Raw genomic sequence first — 19,118 nt, forward strand, 5'->3', positions numbered from 1 at the left:
ACTGGATTTTTTAGTCTTATTCTTCCATGTAAATATAGTCTGAAGCAAATAACAGATGACTGATGTTGCATTACAGAAAATCCCACACCAGCTACATTATAATATTTTAAAATAATGTTACAACCTCTCAACCATCACACAGTATCAGCATTGCGCTAGATTAGTTTTCTGATTTTTTTTCATCTTTGAAACTCTGGACAGAAGATTAGTTTAGGTCATATCATCAACACAATGAGGCTGGTGATTTCTCAAGCTAAATTAAGGATGTATCTTTATCATATGAGCCCAACTGTGTTACAGAAGGTAAGTGCTTTGCACTTATACATATATTTAAGTTCAGCTTCAGTTGCGTTTTTATAGCACTAGTTTGTGCAGTAGTGATAATATGGTTAAAGTTGTTATGCATATATGTAGGATAAAAATTTACAAACCAGACAATATCATAGTAAAACTATAGTTATCCCACGCTAACATCTTGTAAGTTCATTTATTTCAGCATAAGAATGCTTTTGCTGCATGCAAAGTGCAATGGTCAGTGGAAATTCTTAGTGATTTCACCTACCTCAATACACTTCTCAGGCAGAGGTCCCAGGTTGTCATGCTGGCCGAGAGCAATCCTAATATGTGGCAATTCTGACAAACACTGAAAGAAAAACAGAAAAACAGGACTGAGTACCTCGACCAGATTTCATATAGATAAAGCCAACCTTCAGTTTTAAAAGCAAAAGCAACCTCATATTAGATTTAAAGACAGTTTGGTGGGGATTAGTTTCACTACAAAATGAATTGTTACATGAACTTTAATTACACTTGAAGGTTACTGCACAGGATGCACTCAAACATTAGCACGAGATCTGGAGTAGGACAAAACCCCTTCTGACAATTACACTAAAAGAAGCAGCTACAGAGGCATACATGAAAGCCATTTAAATAGGCCAGTACTAATTCAAACAATTCAATACACTTTGTCCAATTTTTGCTTATACATATACACATATATGCATGCAATTCTCCAACTCTGTTCTCACAAAAATCCCACATGTAATGGTTTATGATAGCATAAATTGTACTGATTTACTTGGCAAGTCCATGCAACACACTGACAGGTCTGAAAGCCAAAGGCTGAAGCCCAACCCCAGACATTATTTAAAAACAAAGCCACAAGATCTCCGAGCTTCAAACTAGCATGTCTCACCAAAAAGGTGATGATTTAAATCCACTAAATTTCACACAGAGTAAATGAACTGCTGAAACTTGGTCTTTAACCAATGCTTGGAGCATACATCAAATTGCAGGGTCTGAGATGAGAAAGGTTCATCCAGAGGACACTGCAACAGGTCTGAGCCCAAATAGGTACAAACAAAGTGAGCTGTGCGCAGCTGCCTCATTATTATACTCAGATGGCCAGAAACAGTCTATGTCTTGATGATGTTGTATACAAGGGGTGGGAAAATGAGTTCTCTGTTATGTGGGGATTTTAAAGATGAACACATCTTTAAAAGTTGGAAGGCAAAAAAATCAAATGAAGATCCTGCTGATAATGAGTTTGTTAATTTTTGTTTCAATGGATCAGAATCAGCAAGATTTATTTTTGTTATGAAGTCTTTAAGACATTTTGCACTTCTCTAGCTCAGATGGGGATATCACATGAGAACCATGTGCAATGAGCTCAGCATGTGTTAGGTTTCTGAAGGACAGGAGAAGCTGCTTCTGCAGCCTCATGTGGCTGGATGCTGTGCTCTGCACGAAACCAGGGGCTGCACCCACCCACAAGGGCACTGCAGAGTCAGGAGGTGAAAAGGTACCACTCTCTACCTTTTGCTCTTGCACAAAGCATTTTCAGAAACCAAGCAGACCTTGTAGGGAAAAGCTGGTTCAAATCAACTATCAGACTTATTGTGAAGCTTGAACCTGTATCCCAAAGGCTCCAAGGGCTCTGCTGTCTTAGGAACTTGTTCTTGTGTCAGTGGTGAATATCCAATTCTCACAAAGGACACAGAAGACCTAGAAGCAATCATGACTCAATCCAAGACACTGACATTAAAACCATTCCTTGTATTTCAGCAGAGCTCAAAGCATTTGTTGTTGTTTTTGTGTATGTTTGTTTCTTTTTAGTCAGACCTCAGGGTAATGGGTAATAGCATTCAAATACAAAGAGATATTAACTGAAAACAAGAGGGGACAGAATAGCACTCCAAGATTGCATGTAAGATTTCACATGTAAAGTAAAGATACCTGTTTTGCTAATGATCCAGATATATAAACTACATATTAGATACTTCATATGTCCATGATTTAAAGCCATAATTCCTGAAAAAAATGGTAATTACTGGCAGTTAATATTCACTCCATTCAAGCTCAGGCTTGAAACAATGTTCTTAATGGTAATTTCAAACAGTTTTGTTTTTTTTTTTTGTTTTTTTTTTTTTTAAAAAAAGATCTTAAATGATGGAAGTCACTACGCATTTATAAAACAAAGTAATTGTAGGACTTCACATTTTCCTTAAAATATTTTATAGCAGCCATTTAGATATTCATGTGCCATAAGGAAAGGCTGTCACAGTTTTGTGAAACAATCCTTGCCTACAAAATACAAAGATTTCTGTATAGCTGTATAAAGCATGGCCTGCCCCAAGAACTTTACTTGTGAAGAGGACAATCAAGACCTACCCCAGTTCCTTGAAATCTAGCTGAAGTTTTACCATTCAGTTCAATGAGATGTAACAAGGGCCACACCCAAAGCAATATACAGAGTTCCCAAAACCTCGTTTTCACTAAATCAGAGAACAAAACATATATACTCCTGACAGTAAATAGTGGTGAGAAATCACTCAGGCATAACAATGCCAGAATTTACTAAGATATCTATACAGTTTATTATGATTCTACATTTGAGGTCAACTCAAACAAATCATTAAATCATCAAAATCTAGTTAATTTCCCCCAAATTTCACTATCACACCATAGTAATTTCTTACTGTATACCTTTAAGGCTTTATTTCTCTTAATAATCATTGATCGCCTCTGTTTTCTTGCTATTGAAGCAATAGAGGACTCAAGACTTATTAAAATGGGGAAATATGCCATTTTAAATATAGCTTAACCAGTTCCCAGTTATTTGCAGGAAGTATCCAAAAACAGTGATAAGAAGCTTAGTGTGGTCTACCAGATTACCTAGGTATTTTTATGTTTAAATAATGTTGGAGGATTACCCTACATTAACACCATAATACAAATTAATGAGACACTCTAAACAAAAGTCCTTGTAATACTATTCCTTTGTTTAATTGCTTATAATCTTTGTTTTGTTCAGTATAATACTAGGTGCAAACAGCTAAGTACAATGGTTAAAACAGTTCATCAGACCCAAGGAAGATCCACAACAAGTATTCAGACCTCTTCGCCCTGAGGTTAGATGTTTAAGATCAGAATAATACTGAATCATACCCCTGCTCATAGCCCCATTATCTTTTCTTTCTTTAGTTCTCAGACAAAAATTGATGAAGACGCCTAATCTCTAGATTTTATCATCAAGTAGTAAGAACAGATCCATCACTTGGTATAAATCCATGTTGTTTCCCTAGAGTCAATGGAGTTGTATTAATTTACTTTAGCCAAGGTCAGAGCCATTGCTTTCATCTACTCCAAGCTAGAAGTACCAGATAGCAATCTTTTTTCTCCCTTCCAAATCAGAATCACCACATCAAATGTCTGTTTGATCTTGAAGAGATTTTACATGTTTTATTGGCATAATAATTTGACACTATTAGAAATACTGTTTGAATTATAAGCCTTTTTTTTTTCCGTGTTGTATTTCCCACATACTACAGCAGTGCATAGGATGTACTTACAGGTCCATAAATAATTAAAATCTAAAAGTGCTGTTGGGAAAATTGTCTCAAATGATCATTAGACATCTCACCTGTCTAAACATATTCACTTAGCATTTATTCTTATCTTTAAGAGGCACAATAGATTACACAAACCACAGGTGCCAAAGGAGTATGGAACCAAAGCTCCTTTTTAAGTTAAGCACATAAGTCCTAGCATGGGCCCCTGGCCTCAAATCATTCAAGTGCTTTCACAAGCTTCTCACAACACCTTCTCCCTTCCCATATAGGAGAAGTTTCATCTTCACTATCTCTCATCTATGACCGGCATTGATTTCCACAAACATCTTTGTAGTTAGAGAGCAAGAACTTCAAAGGTAGGCTTTAGGAAAGTAAGGAGCAGTTAGCCAACCCCAAGACACTACTAAAATAGAATCTAAAGGCTGGTGAAATAAGTCCACCAGCCTTCTCTCTTCAAGGAGACTTCTCTGAAGGAGCCATTTTACTCACCAAAAGTAATTACTGTGAAAATATTGTCCTTAACACTGAGTACAGAGCAAAGGAAAGAGTAGCCTGAAAAGGAACATACAAATGACACTCAGGAATTCTCACTCTCACAGACAGAATAACTAATTTTACTAGTTATTTAAGAAATTTAAAAACATGCTTACAATTCCCAAGGTCATCTAAAGCAACAGCTCATGGTCTTAAGGATCAAGCAAAAGGGTTCTTGGCATTCTCTTCCTCCAGGGCAGTGTTCATGCCTACCTCAGCCATCCAAAAAAGCCTCACACCCCCCATTACTTGGTTTATAACTGCTCACTCAGAAACTAAATTCAGTGCAGCTGAAGCCAGCTCCATCTTCACACAACTGGGCTCCCTGGCAACAATTTTAGAGACAACTGCCACCTGTGGTAGATGTTTAGTTCAAGGAGAACATTAACTTTCCCTCTGCCAGTGATTTAGCCCCGGTCCATATACATCTCATCACAGCCCTAAACACACACAACTGCTCCAATGAAAGCAGCCTGTTCCTCATTAGCAATTTCACAGAGTCCGAAAATAATGATGTGACAACAAACTCAACAAAATTTGCTCTAGGGCACAACAAGAAATAGACAAGATTTCCATATTTTTGGAGGACAATTTACTGTACTTGAAAGAGATGAATTCTTTCTGTTTACATTAACTGCCTCACTATTTGGTCCAATTATTCCTACTACTTCAGCAATCATGTTACGCTTGTTCAAGAAGAAAGAAATAACAACAGCTTATCTTGTTGAGAGCAAAGAACAAACAGTAAAAAATCAGTGGATGCACTTAAGCACTACAGTTGTTGCTATTGTGCTAAAGAGATGATTCATGTTCTCATAGCAACTAGGGTGAAAGAAAAATGCTCTTCTTCTGAAAAGGCTTCTGTTGTAATGGTTAAAGAACTCTTGAATAATCAAGCTAAATGGAGAGGGGAAAAAACACTTCCCTATGAAATTATGTGCACTAAACTCAAGGACATGTTGATCTTTATATTATATCGATCTTCATATGTATCTCAGTTTATAATCTGTCACTGGTCTGTGCGGTATTAAGCCAAGACAAAGAGGGGCAGCATCAGACATCAGAAGGCCCTTTAAATAGCGTGAATCTTCCAGCCAACAGCTGTGGTAACTGAATGTTTAGGGAGGCTTGCTACAGGAGAAATCTGTGTCGTATACTCAGAACCAAATGCTCTTCAGTCAAAACCATTCACACAAATGATTACTACCAGCTCTTCGCAAACTGCCCCGTACATTTCGCATTCACACAGCTAACTGGCCACAAGCAGCGAGCACCGAATCCTTCCTGGCATGGCTGTCACTCCATGCTCATGTCACTTTGCTCTCGCTGCACACACATCACAGTCACAGCGCGTTGCAGGAGCGGTAGTGAAGTTCGAGTGGGCCGTGCTCACGTTGAGCTGACTTCAGAGTTTCAGTGTGCTGTGATCTTGTCCTCACCCATTGAGGTTTACGCTGTTATCACAGTCAAAATAGATCACGGTTTGCTAGCACATCGCTGTCATGTTTTATTCATGCTGAATATGCTTTTTTTTTTTCATCCATTCATGGCAAAATGGCTTTCACAAAGCACTTGCTAAGTCGCTGCAGGCATGGAAGGCAAGCTTGTCCTTGACCTGTGTTTTACCACTCCCCTTTGCGGCAAGCTTGAGTTTCAAATAATGGCCAGGTCGTGGGATTAGGAATCGATATTCAGGAGCACTGGTAAGAGAGAGGGGGGTTTGTTTCCCAATATCTGTCAGCACAACAGCAAGCTAGACCTAGGCCAGGTAGCACCAGCTAGCAGCACTCCTTCCTGGAGCTGCTCCTGCACTGAACTTCCCAGGGAAGGATAAACGCATTTGCAGTCAGCTTCCCTTCCCCAGCTGCTCTCCCTTCTTTTCTCACTATCTTCCTTTTCCTCATCATCCTCCTGTCCTTCACTCACTTCTTTTCCCTTCTTCGCTTAAGGGAGCCTCAGCTGTCACCAACTGTGGGTGCTGGAGCTGCGTGCGTCTGGCACCATACACGAGACCCAGAGCAGGATGGAGGCTGTTGGGATGACAAAAAGCCACAGTGGCCAGAGGAAAAATGACTAAGTCTCTTGAACTGATTGCTAGGCCAAGAATTACTGTAAAAATTAATAGAATCCCACCCAAATGAAGGGATCCCAAAAGTATGGCTTTTAATCTTACCAAGGTATGTTCCACATTAGCCCTCTGAGGGAGTATTCAGCTGGTGGCCAACAGCTGGCTGCAAGATGGGCTGCAGCCTTTCATGTTTATTTCCTCTGCAAATTTATGTTGCAACTCTATAGCCACAGAGAGTTCTGTATGCACCCATTAATTAATAGTTTCAGCCAAGTAACATTTGGAGTATCTGCCCTTTTAGTAATGAGCATTGTGGAAACTAAACCCATATTGGTAAATTCTCTTCAAAGTTTTCTCGGCAAGTTTTGACAGCTTTAATCCAGGAAAGTGGGATGGCAGCAGGATATCTATCCAGATTATTATTATTTTTATTTTTTTTAAGCTTGCCCAAAGCTTTTCAGGAACTTCTTTGAATGCCCTATGGTTTGACCATCCTCTCCCTCCATCAGTTGGGATTTTGGCAGAGAAGCTCATCTGGGTATCAAAGAGCACCAGAAGATGCTGGACTGACTCAGACACTGCTTCCGCTGGGATAAAGCCCCTGTGACTGCAGCAAAACACAACTGCAAGCTCAGCATGCAGCCCCAGAGCTTCTGGCGAGGATGCCACAGTGATCCCCTCTGGATGTAACAATTTCTGAGGCTGTTCACTAATCATTTTTAAGACACCGACTTGAGCACATGCCTTCCCCAGATCTTTCAAGGAACCCAGAGATATACTTAGACCAACACACAAATTAAAGCACTGCCTAGCTATGCAAATATGTTTGAATTTCATTGTTTACTATATTTTTTTAATATCTGCAAAACACAAAACTATCTAATGAAGCAATGTTCCTCTGCTCTACTTCAGAATCATGTTGAAACAACTAAAGCAACTCTTTGTGGACCAGGTGTACACACCCCCAAAATTGCCCATAAATTAGATTAATCTTTCCCCTACATCCAGCAGCTTAGTCCCTCTTTTAGCAGCTAGTGCAAGTTAACAGCCCCACCAGGCAGTGAACTTTACTTTAAAACTGCGTCGAGTATATATTTGGTGCAGTGCAGCCAGTGCAGAGCTGAGGAGCATTCCTGACGTGAACTTTCCTCCACTCCTACAAGGCCTGGGAGCTCAAACCCATTTGGAGTGCTCAAAGAGCTTTTCCCCATACATGCACGTTCCAACAATAGACCCAAATGTCTTCTAGCTAATTCTGGTTTCCAGAAAAGCTATGCTGCATGCATATGGCTGTATTATGATTAAATGATGCACATCTAAGTATGTTGAATTTACAAAAAGAAAATGGTTATGAAGCGACTGTTTTCACTAGCTCTCTATGTGCTTAGAGCGTAATTAACTGGAGGACAGGCTTGTCCTGGCACAAGTCAAAAATGATTTAAACAGAGATCTTTCAAATTAAATGTTTGAGAGCCTGCTTGCGGGTTTTATGGATTTCAGGAGGGCAGATTCACATGGCCGAGTACGCCAGGAAGTATGAGAACAACACAAGAAATGCCCGTTTCTTGCAGTACCTCTCTGGCTTGTCCATTCCTGAAGTATTACAGCAGATGATTCATGAGGCAGAGGGTGCTCTGCCGTGCAATTTACAGTCAGTCTCTGTCACTCCTTGACACAATAAAGAGAAACTTTAATACACCATAGTTTGTTCCAAAGGAAAAAATAATCTTAAAGAACAGCAAGCAGGCTCACTGGACTCTTTCAGCCTGTTTCTTCTCGTTAGGCACCAGACAGGTGGGCCCACGTAGATGGCTGATTTATTTCCAGCACACTTCAGCTCCAGTATCTTTGCTGCCCCAAATCACCATGCTCTGGTGGCTAGGCATCTGCAACCCCATCAGCATCCCTGTATGACAGCTTGGCTTCATCTGCAAGGGTCCCTTACCCTGGCAGTGCCCCAAGGGACAGTTTGCTCTGGGAACCAGGAGGCACTTGGAAGCTGTATGCAGTGCAGCCCAGCAAGGAGTGGAGCTCCACGGTCTCCCTTTATCGCAGTAGCGTGATGGAGCTTTACTTGCCTGTACTCATTTTTTCCCCACTGCCAACAGTACAGTACTTTTTAAACCAGCGAACAAATTTCTCACATGTGGTGCATTGTATTTTAAAGCGGACCCCTAAGGAACTTTCAACAGTGTCAGCATCAGTATATTACAGTGCCTGCCACCGCCCATGCCAAGCTAAGCCAAGGGAGACATTCTTCCTGGAAACTCCCGTGTTCAAGGGATTTCTCATGTCTGTTTGAATTTACTGGGGATCAGCATAAATAATCCTGGATGGCTTCTGGGGGCAGAAAGCGCTCTTGAAAGCTGTGGCCCTTTTTGCCTAGAAGATGAATTCTCAAATACTCATTTTGGACGGAAATCAGATCTACTACCATGGTGGCACCACTAGGAAAGCAAATGTCAAAGCTCGGTAGCAAACATGCTCTGTACTTTTTTATACTACTTTCTTGCTTTGAGTATGCTGGTTTATTAATGTTGTGGTAGGGACACGATCCAAGTCAAGGTGAATAAAGGTTACTGCTGCTAAAACGAGTGGTTCCCAGGCCTCCAACATGTTTGCACCACCACCTTTGTGCACAGTAAAAAAAAAAAAAAAAAAAGAGAGAGATCCACAATTAGATCTCAACCGCGGCAGTGCCCTGATATATCGCACTGCATGGCCCCATGGGCATCCGTGTCTGCCTGAAGGAGGAAGCAGAAACGTGTTGCTGGAGGCAGGGCTGGTGCACATTTATAAATGTTTCCAGGGCACATCACACTTAGATGAGCTTGAAGCTATTGTCAAAAATTCCTCTTTTAAATTATTTAAACTCTCTCATAAATTGCTTGACAAAGAAGTAAACTTGCCATTATATAAATTGGGTATCTGGTTGCTAATCAGTTGGAGGCTGGCAAACAACGGAGATATCTTTATCCTGACAGGTAATGTGGAAGACTACCAGTATGCTTATAGTAACCACAAGACTACCCACTTCTAATTATTCTCCCTTTCTACCATTTTTTTTACGAGAAGGGGATATTTCTGGCCCAAATACATTCACCTAAAGTCTGTTATGACTCCAAAGAACAAATATTTTTGCTCTTTTAAGAAAATAAAGTTTTAATTGTCCACAGCAGACCTTTCTGGTAGACCCTACTGGAAGAAGGTCTCATGCCCTACAAAGGTGAGCTTCTCCAGGGATTCACCTCTGTCCCCCCTTTCCTCCAGAACAATGTTGAATTCATTGCTGAAATGCCTTTGGCAGAAAGGAGTGACATTTCTGCTTGGCTGCCCCAGACCAGATCTTGCATGGCATGGATTACATGGAGTCCCATCCTGAAATGTAGTGATCTTCTGCTTTAGCCAGATATATCCAGACCTGGAGGTCTGCTACAGCTGTGTTGACAATACAGCAAGTGGCAGTGCCAGAACTTAAATACAATATTGCTCTTTTTGGCTGCCAAAGTAGCTCTAAGGAACCATTTACACTGAGTACTGCAGAGTCCAAAATGTGGGAGGTATTGCCCAGAATGCAAGTGAAAATGTGACTTTAGTACTGCGCATTGGCAACCAGCCCTCGCACGGCAAACAAAGGGGGCCAAGACCATTCCCAGTATTAACTGAGGAGGGTGGACTCCCTGCTGGAGCTAGTGAAATCTGAAACAAAACGAATCCCCATGACTGTGATCCAGACACGGTATGTCTATAACCAGATCTCCTGTCCTTCTTAAAGCTGACTAAAACTTACACTAAGAGGGCTTTTGGAAAGCCAGCCTTCTCTTATAAATAGGGTACCAGCTATAAATCAAGTGCTGTAGCTGTAACTTGGGTTTGCACCACAATATGAAAAATGGTAAGCTAGTTGCTCGCCTTGGTTTTATCACAAGTTCCCCTTAGCCCAACACAACCATCTGGAGTGAAGGAAATGTTCCCAAAAAACTGTGATTTAGTTTTTAGTCAGACCCCTTAGAGGTCCATTCCTTTTCCATTCATTTTCTTTTTCACACGTTCTTCACTTGGACCACTTCAGTCCTTAAGGACGGCTTACATACTGGAAGAAATGTATTTCTTACAGAAGAAGACCGTTCCTTTCTCTAAGCACTATTTTTCCTTTGGACATCAAATTCACACTGTTTCTCAAAGCTATTTCTATTTCTCTGCAAGTTAAACTTTAACGGAAGCATTATTCCAAAATTCATTGCTCTCAAGTCCATTAGGATTACCTGGTGGGTATGATACTCCTCACCACAGCATCTCAACCCACTTTTATGAAGTATGAAAATATCATAAGCCTCATTCATGTGAAATGCATCATTATCTTTTCTACTGCTGGGAAAACAGTGCTGCCTCGCTCTCCCAAACATTCAAGAAACGAAATGTAAGACGGAAGAACAGAAAAATGATATTTCCTTCTATTTCTTAAAAAAAAGAAAAAAAAAAAAAAAAAAGGAATTAAAAAAAAAAAAAAATTTTATAGCAAATATACTTGCAGAGCAGAGAAGGAGTATTTCAGATGACAAAGCTCTCTGGCACATGTACTGCTGGGCATTCAGAACAGAGTTACCTTGATAAAACAGCTACGTTGTGTTGCCGTTTGCTAAACAAGCAGCAAGTTCATTCTGTTCACCTTTGTGTCCCATTCATAAGAGAACGGCTTAAACAACTCTCGATTCCAAGCTGTCTCCCTGCCTAATAAGTTTCTTTATTGACAGCTTGCCAGCAACAGCCCTAAAGTCAGCCTGAGAACATAAATACAGCCTCTTGAGCTTGCTTCAGAGTGTTAGAGGACTGCTTTCAATACTGTCGACAAAGCTTTAATGGTGTGAACTCAGAGCTTGAGTACTACTGAGTACTGCAGCGCTCAACACCCACAGAACATTTCAGAGAGTTTCATTCCAAAAGTATTTTAGGAACCCTTGAAATCAGAGGCTTTCTCTCTGCTCTGCAAAAGCTCGTTTTGGAAAACAATCCAGCCCATTTTTAGTTGCAGAAATGTTGAGATAACCCCATGTGCAGTGTCACTCTCCTGTTGACTTCATTTCCACAATGTCATGCTTTCAAGCCGCCTGCCTTTTTGGTCCTGAGTTTCTCGCCTTTCCAAAAGTCTCTGAAACGCCATTAACATATATTAAAAGTTCAGCAATGTTTCCTGTTCCTGCTCATTCCTGAGTGGCTTGGGAGCTGGAACATGTCCCTCCTTGCCTGCTGGGGGCTGTTATTCTTTGATTAAACCTAGAGAAGCTCAAGGCTGCTCCAGCTCACGGTCATTGCAGCAGGAACCCCGCTGGCTTGGGCAGCTCTTGGAGAACTTGTGTGTGAGCTCCCCATGCTTGTGAACACGGCTTGCTAAAACCCCTAAGACCCCCAGAACTTCATTACCTAGTATTTTTTCTTCATATAGAGCAATTAATCCTTCTGGGAAGTGAATGCCTTGTATCCCATTCTTGCTTTAAAGCACCTCTAGTCTTCTTTCCCACCAGCTTCAAGAGAATGTGCTGCAGCCCCCAGCTATCAGAGAGCCCCCGTGCATTCCTCAGCCCAGCTCTCCCAAACTTTGGGCTTTAGGGCTGGCCTATGTACAAAAGTTACACAAGCTTAACAGTTTTTAAATTGATCTAAAGTGGTGCAAAATGTGTGGAAGCAAGGCTATTGGTTTGCAACCATCTTATCCAAAAATTAGACAATTAGTGGTTGATGCAGCTATTATGGTAACTTCCTGATTTAAACTAATTTGATGTAAGCTGGTTATAAACCAATTTAAGTGTGTCCAATCACAGACATACACTGGTTTAGCTAAATGGATTTTGCAGCTGAACCGATGCTACTATTGTGCACGGACAAGCCCCCAGGCTTGTGCAGCCTGTTTCTCCATTGCTTCTGTCTACTTTCATTTACACCAGGGCTGTAAATCTTACCAACTCCTGGCAGTACTGCTAAATGCCCACGCAGAACAAGTGGAATGCTGGTACAAGCCCAGAATTCTTTCATTTTTCTGTTCCCAAAGAAGAAAAACATTAGTATTTTATCACACAGAGCATAACTCTTACTGACTAGCCTCCTACGGATGGCAGTCAAGCATAAGAACCATTACAGGAACTAACACACAAAGTCTCATATTTCAGTGGCAAAGGATCATCATCTCCAACCACACAGCCCAGCATTTGTCTGGACTAATTCTAAGGAAATAGCAGTGTTGCCCTTCTGTGGAGCCAGGGAAAACGAGCAGAATTAGGGGCAGCGTCTGCAAGTGTTCCTGAAGGAGAGGGGGACAGTGGTTCCTTGGCACCACAGCAGCACACAGGAGCTGTAAGCAAAGGGAAAGCAGAGAAGCAGGTGCACAAAGGTACCTCTCAGTGACTTTCACTTGCTCTCTATTTCATATGGAAATTGTGTGCAAATTACTACAGGGTGTCCCCCTGTGATGCTGCTCTGATCTCTGCTACTGACTCAAGCTCTAGGCACCATGTCCTGGAGTCCCACTGGAGCCTGATGCTCCTCCCAGCTCATCAGTCTTCTTCTTCATCTCCTTTTCATGACTGTGGCATCTCCCCAGGCCACATTTTCTTCTGACCCATGAAGCGTGGCTCATCAGTTCTGAATTAATCATCTCCCCCTCTAAAAAGCCTGCTTCTATTAAGAGGAATGGAGTTGTTCTGGGAGTAGTGACCCAGATGATACCACCCTACCATTCCTCTCCATGCAGTTGCCACCAAGTCAATCCAATGTATGAAATATGCTCGATCACAAACCTTGACCTTAAAAATATTTTCATTGATATAAAAAATGTGAGGAAAACCCAGGATTTTTATCTTCAATACACTGAGTAGTGTTTTGACTTGGATTTATATAGCCTTGCCATTAAAAAAAAAAAAAAAAAAAAAATCTGTTGGAATATTCTAGGAATTTCCCCCTCAAAGTTCTACATGGTTGAAAAGGCATTTCTGATTGAAGACCAAGCATTTTACTAAAATATTTCAACCAGCTTAAGCAGTAATGTGATTTTATAGTGCACAGACATAGGTCCAACATAATGATATATTAGTACGTTGAGCTATCACTGGTCTGTGATACTACAATCTCTTAAAAGCTTGTAGCGTTTTAATAAGAAGTAAGGCCCAATTCAAAGTAAAGAGAAAGCCCTTAAGCTCAGAGTAGACATATATAAACTAACAGGCTGACTATATTATCTAAACTGCTCTTTTATAGCCGTATTATGCACTCAATCTAAAAAAAAAAAAAAAAAAAAGTAACATAAAAAAATGTTTAAAGATAAGGCACTAGTGAGGGGTGGAGCTGTGTTTTTTTCATTAGATACATTCTTTGATTCCCCTGCCTAAAATGCTGCAGTCAGCAGTAGCTTAATTCTAAGTTATAATTAGGGTTATGCATTACACCAGGACTCTTGAGCATGTCTAACCTAAAGAAGTTCAATGCATAAATGAAAACCAGACCTGTGGCTGGCTGACTTGGCATCAACCAGGATACCAATATATAGTAACAGAATAAATTTAAAATGAAAATTAAATGTGGTCATTATAGCTTAAATTGATGTCATATTTGCCAACTGTTTATGAAAGGAAAATTTAAAGATAAGCATGATTTTGGAGGAGGCAGTGTGCCCTGAAACACAGCAGATTGCTGTGACTTGGGGTGCATTTTAAAATAACATAACACTAATTTTACTGTCTGCAAAAATGATGTCAACTTGTTTTTTTCTGGATTAGTTTTCCCCAAACTGCACATGGTGCCTAAATGCACAACTGCAGGGTACCTTTTTGCTAATGAAAAAGCTTTTTTAATTTTGAGAAATCTGGTTGCTTAACAGCACTGGCTATTAACAACAGCAAGTCTAAGACTCAAACAAAATTCAGATCTCCAAAAGACTTAAAAAGACTTTAAAAACTTACAAAATGAAGGGAAGATGCCCTGATTAGCAGGGTATTTCTGTGTCTTCCATTTATTTTATTTTCTGTTTCTGGCATGAATGGTAAAAAGCCTTTTACCTTAAGGACAATTTCTTCCAAAAACTGAACAAAACAGTGAACTGTGGAGAATAACTTCCAATTTTCTGCATTTCAGCAAACATTTCAATTGGTGTGAAACACATTATTTTCAGATGCTTCTAAGCCCTTTTCAGGAATTATGTTGTTTAGAAACAGAATGCATTTTACAAGCATGCATCTTAATCCCATGCAAATCAAGTATTAAAGTATGTAATCGCCATGCTAATAAAACCAGACTCACAGAAGGGCAAACCTGGATGCAAGCAGTGGTTGAGCATAACTTGCATGTGCCTTGCAACTTGGGAATACACCTTCACATACCAACAGCCATGCCAGATGTTTCAGTACATGCTGGGAGGAATTGCCACGATTTTATCTATCTGTGGCAAAGGAACACGTTGTAAATGTGCACATTGAATCAAGGCATTGAAAGGGAGGCAGCCAGTGCTGAGAGCAGAAAGAAGAAGGGAACCCCTCCCCTGACCTCAGTGTTACAGCTCTGTCAAGCACATTTCTCCAAGTGTTTAAAGGTTTGGAAAGAAGTGTGAATATCTATGTTCCTGTGCAAATTGGACACAAAACAACAATGGAAACACTATTTAGAAAAGGTGGAGTCTTCTTTTTTTTTGTTTTGTTTTGTTTTGTTTCTTCATGATTACATTTGCTCAGTGAAGAAACAAGGTGTTGCTCTTTGGCAGTGCCTCAGCCATTTGTACATGGCTTATTCAAATACATATCACAGTGTTTAAGCACGTGCTTAATTTTAAGCGAAAGAAATCTCTTTGAAGTCATACCATAACAAGTCATGCACCAAATGTTAAAACACATATTTAAGTGCTCTACTGGATTGGAGCCAGCATGCCTAGCTTGCAGGATCCAGCCTTCAATATGTAGGTTTAGGTCTTAATTTACAGACTTGATCTTAAGGAATACGATTGTGCAAAACTGAAAAAACTTGCTTTGTTATCACATCCATTAACCTTCTGAGTCCTTTGAGAACACATACCCTGCAATAGGCCCTGCGGACATGCCTTTATACACATGAATGTTGCAACCACACTGAAAAGTTGGCCAAACTTCAAAGAACATAAGCTTGATTTTATGTGTGTATATATATACATATGTATATATATATATACACGTGTGTGCATATGTATGCATGTCACGCATGCATGTGTTCATGCATATGTATCCACTTAAGAGGCAATGAATTAGAGTTAAACATTTGTTTTTGTAAGTTGTATTGATTACATCAGTGATGTTTCCTAAATAATTAAAGGTTTGCTGTGATCTTTGATTGCAGGCTTGAGTTTATGACAGTTAATGTGTCTTCAAATGATGCCATCCTACACTTACCTATTATACAGCCTGACACAGGGTCACTGGCGTTCATCTGACAATAAAAGGAGTGAATTCAGGAAGCAAAACTAGCATGGAACTATTCAACCAAGGAGGGGAGATTGAGTTTCCTGACAGGTTAAATCTCTGAACTGAATCACTGCAGGGTCAAACAATCATCACTGCTGACCAGGGAAGCCACTCAGAGCACACGGATGGGGAGTAAGGGAAGGGTGCAGGACCTCCTCTCGTTCTGGCTGCTGTGAGGAGCAGGAAGCTGTGCCCTACCACGATAACACTGGCAGCACACAGTCTTCCATCCTCAGCAAAATCTTCCTTCTCGTCTTCCCTTCTTGAAACTAGTATTTAAGCAAAAGAACACTAAACAGAATTCGTATGTAAAATGACTACTTTCCTTGACACAATCTTTTTTCCAGATACAATTGCTATTTAAAGAGATAGAAGAGGTTAATCATCCACCGAACTGACTGCAAGCAGCCTACCACATAAGCAAGAATCAGCCCAGAGGCCCTCGGCACATGTAAATCAGCATCGTTTCATCAAGCTTGGAGCTTACACCATCATGCGCTCGCTGAGGATCTAAAACCTAAATCTGTAAATGAAAATGATGCTAATTACAGTTCACCACCGAGCAACACTGCCTTAATTTTAAGGAAATGAAGGAAACGGGCTTGCTACATGACAGTCGATATCATATTGCCATACAACTAACTTAAAGTTGTATAAGTTAGATTATAACTTTTGAAGAAGCAATTATGATTTTATTGCACCCACTCTGCTGATGATTAATGCAGAGAGCCTAGGGGAAAATGCATCCTATCATTTGCTAACATGCACTATAATTATGCATACCTCTCCAGGTACTGTAATTTAGGACTTAAAAAGCAACATTCTGAACGAGGACTGCTGCACTTGTAAAACATTACAGATGTGTTATCATATAAATGAGGTAGCTTTGACATGATAGTGTTCTAATAAATCCTCAGCTATGATTTGGAGACAAGATATGTCAAAAGCAAAATCCAAACTGTCTCTTAATCTTCTACATAAACTGTTTATTTTTTCTGAGCCCTACAATAATACATGTCTCAAGAAGGCTTTGATGACTTCTAGATTAAAGTACAGTTGGGTTGATTTTTTTTCCCCTTTACGGGTCATCTTGAGAATGCTCATTTTAGTTAAATTAACTCAGCTATTTGCAGGTTTCAAATGTGAAGTGAAATAAAACTGTTTTCACCAAATTGGCGACTCGTGAGATGAACTTCATAAATAACAAACTTATTTCACTCCATTTCAGTGAAAGTTTTTAAATAGCTAATGCTGAATGATCTTCTGTCAGCTGGAGAGCTTCATTTCAAAACATTTGCAGCAAATCCAGAAGAAAAAAAAAAAAAAAAAAAAAAAAAGCCAAACACTTTGCATTCAGGAATTTATGAACCCCCTTGATTTCCTTTCATTCTGTGTGGTTTTCATTTATATCACAGCACTGACTTGATTTCTCAACCAAGACTGGGGCCCTGTTCTGTTACATGGGCTACTGGAAAGGGAGTTTTCATCCCCCTGTACCGCTTGGTTGACAGTCCAGCTTGTCAAAACAGTTTGAGAAGAGAAACAGTGGGAAAGAGGCAACGTTGCAGGTTAGAAGCTGGGAATAAAACTGTATTTCTCAGTTCAGTCTGCGTTCAATCAGGATGCTTCTCAGTGTTCCTGCTGCTGTCCAGTTATATGTCCCTCATCACTAGCAAAAATTTAGCTTTCCGTTTTAAAGTACACTGTGCGGAATAGATCATACACACAGACACACAAAATTGTTCTGGGCTGCTTCTGGAAGAAAAAAAAAAAAAGTGTGGTCCTTTCGGGCTTTTAGTGGAGTATTTCTAAAGGCTGTCTTAGTAAGGATTAGGGAAGGAAGAAAACAAAACAAAGCAAAACAAACAAATAAACGGGAAAGTCAGGATTTCACACAATAATGCGTGAACAGCAGTTGCATGTTGTACCAGCATCTGCTCTAATTATGCTATGTGAGTGGTTCGACTGCATTTTGTGGTTGACTGTGCTGAAAGCCTCCCATAGGTTGCATTGGTAGAATTCAAGATTTATTGCTATTCAGAATCAACGGCTAAAATCAACATATATCTATAGTTATTCATTCCAGCTTGCATTATCAGCCATAATTTTTCATCAATTTTGTATTTTTTGCCAAAACAAAAACATAAATTTTAAAGCTTTTTAACAACATGACCACAGAAAAAAATCCAAGAGAGATATTTTATTTGATATACTACAGACACTCTCTGTCCTAAAAGCAGATTATTTTCAGGTGTATCACACTAAAATAATTTTTTAAGTGTTGACAGAAACACTCGTATTTTTTGTTCCATGAAAGTTAGCTAACTTCTTCTTTCTAGTTCTGGTTTTCAAGCCAGCAAATAAAAAATCTTCACTATATTCTCCTACTAGCTTGCAAAATCAAGCTAAAGCAAGAGGTTTTTATAAATTTTATTTCAGTTTTCTGCAAACATTTTGTTAATTATTTGCTATTTGCCTAATCTTGACTGACATGAAAACAATTCAGAAAAAGACCCTCACTGTGACTGCAGGAATCATTATTCTTGCAATTGCTCAGGTTGCACGCAGGTAATGTCTTTGTGGAAGTAAAGCACATTCAGCTGTCTGAAGTGCTTGTAAAAAAGATGGAATTCTCTTCTGTCCTCAACTTTCCAGAGTAAGCTGAGCATACACTCAATATCCACACACACTTCAGGCCCAGATAGCTCTGCTAACACCAGGTATCAGGTTCTGAAAATGACTGCATTTTGCCAGAAATACAGCAATCTCTTTGTTCTGTGATATCCTTCTTGTCAGGTAGAAATTAAAGCCAGCCTCAGTTTTCTCATCATCACATTAAAAAGCTGCACTAATGTTTTATAGGGCTTTTTTTAAATATCCTGTCTTGCAGAAACTGATACGTCGTTTTGCATTGATAGATGTTTTACAAAGAAACTTCTCAGGAGATTTATATTCATGATCATTTCAATATTTGTCTCCAAAACTGTAAAGATATAACTGATTGCTTCCTATTTGATGTCACTCAGAACAGATCGGTCTTTGGTTTCCTTCAATCAGAAAAAGTAGGATTTGTAGTTGTTTGTTTTGTTAATGGCAATGCCGCTCACTTCTGCAGTGAGGGGACAGACAGACTGACCCCAGACTTTTTTCTCTGTTTTGCACCATGTCTGAAAAAAAAAAAAAAAAAAAAAA

At 39.8% G+C, this 19,118-nt stretch overlaps 1 long non-coding RNA gene across 1 annotated transcript in view; it reads right to left on the bottom strand.

Moving 5' to 3' along the window:
• Positions 1-568: 568 nt before the first annotated feature.
• LOC116493957 overlaps positions 569-19,118 on the bottom strand; it is a 100,332-nt gene continuing 81,782 nt past the window's right edge. Inside the window, exon 4 of the long non-coding RNA XR_004253815.1 lies at positions 569-643. This is a non-coding gene — a long non-coding RNA (uncharacterized LOC116493957). The remainder of the gene's footprint in view (positions 644-19,118) is intronic.

This window comes from Aythya fuligula, chromosome 12 (assembly GCF_009819795.1).
Source record: "Aythya fuligula isolate bAytFul2 chromosome 12, bAytFul2.pri, whole genome shotgun sequence".
NCBI lineage: Eukaryota > Metazoa > Chordata > Aves > Anseriformes > Anatidae > Aythya > Aythya fuligula.